Source organism: Cyprinodon variegatus, unplaced genomic scaffold (assembly GCF_000732505.1).
Source record: "Cyprinodon variegatus isolate N-32 unplaced genomic scaffold, C_variegatus-1.0 Scaffold743, whole genome shotgun sequence".
In the NCBI taxonomy this organism is placed as follows: domain Eukaryota; kingdom Metazoa; phylum Chordata; class Actinopteri; order Cyprinodontiformes; family Cyprinodontidae; genus Cyprinodon; species Cyprinodon variegatus.
In genome coordinates, this window is record NW_015151196.1 from 269,073 (window position 1) to 270,616 (window position 1,544).

Here is a 1,544-nt window from a genome sequence, read left to right on the forward strand (position 1 = left end):
CATGATCTCCTTCTATTTCTATTAATATTTAAGAGTAGAATTGTTTAATTATGCTAAATCCAGTCTCAAAAAACATTTAAAGAAACATTTATTACTCAGTTATTACACTTTCATTGTTCTGTTTTTCTTTATAGCATCACAGAACAGCTTTTACTTTCAGTGGGATTGGAAACGATTGGTTCTGATTTTCTTCACAAATCTTATTATAGATTTTTCTTTTTTAGGGTTTATTAACAGAATATTGATGTCAGATTCTTTCTGCTCAATGTATAAAGTTTTTTCCCTATTAAGCTTTTAGGGATGTTTCAATATATTATAATGTCTTTTGTTAATAGAATCATAAAAGCAGGAATTACTTTTCTAGTTCATTTTTATGCACATTTTTAATGAAAATATCAAAGATTAAACCATTTCTGTCTTTTTTCCTAAGGTTTAGTTCTGACCAAATACATTTTTCCAAATAGTTTTTGTAAAAGAAAGATCTGTTTTTTCTTTTAGAAAAATGTTTAAGGTCATTTAAAGGAATTCATGCATCTGTTGGATTTATTAAAACATTTCTAGTCAATTTGACCCAATTGCTTCATAACCTACCCTCCTAACATGAAACAATAATGTTTATGAAACTTAAGATAATTAATGGATTTTACAAATTATTTTATTTCCTCGAAAAAAAATCTTCATGACCATTGATTTCTTTGGTTTCTATAATTAATATATAGTTTATTTGCCTTTTCTCCAGATGTTTTCTACGGAAGAGAATTAGGGCCACTGAAAAAAAAAAAAAAAAGTAAACTGATTTTTAAATTTTATTTCAGTTTAACATGGGAAAAAAGTCAGAATTCTGACTTTTTTTCTCAGAATTCTGACTTTTTTCTCAGAATTCTGACTGAATTCTGACAATAAAAAAAAGTCAGAATTCTGAGGAAAAAAAATCAGAATTCTGAGAAAAAAGTCAGAATTCTGAGATCAAAGTCAGAATTCTCACTTTAATCTCAGAATTCTGACTTTAATCTCAGAATTCTGAGAATAAAGTCAGAATTCTGACTTTTTCCCCATACTATACTGAAATAAAATTTAAAAAATCAGTTAACTTTTTTTTTTTTCTCCAGTGGCCCTAATCCTCTTCCTCTAAAAAACAAAAAACAAAAAAAAAAAAGCAGAATTTACAACTGCATTTGAAGCCAAACGTTTTAGCAAAGCTCGGCTGGCAGGGTAGAGTTTACTGAAATGCAGTGAGTCTGTCTTTTTGTAACTTTAAAGATAATAAAATAAAAAAAGATGGGAATTTATCATCCATTTTCTCCTGCTTCATCCCTCAGGATCTGCTTTGGGCTGGATCCTGTTTGCAGCAGTCAGGGGGCCCGTGTGTTTAAAACCACGCTAGTTTATGTTTTTATGCCAAACAAACACTAATCATGTCAATAAATATTAATTAAGTTGTAGTTGTGTAAATTCTTTTTATTTTATTATTGTTTTTGATTATTTTTAAACGATTTGTGAAAAACAGGATGTCGGGACTTTTATTGCGAAGGGTCAACAGGAAA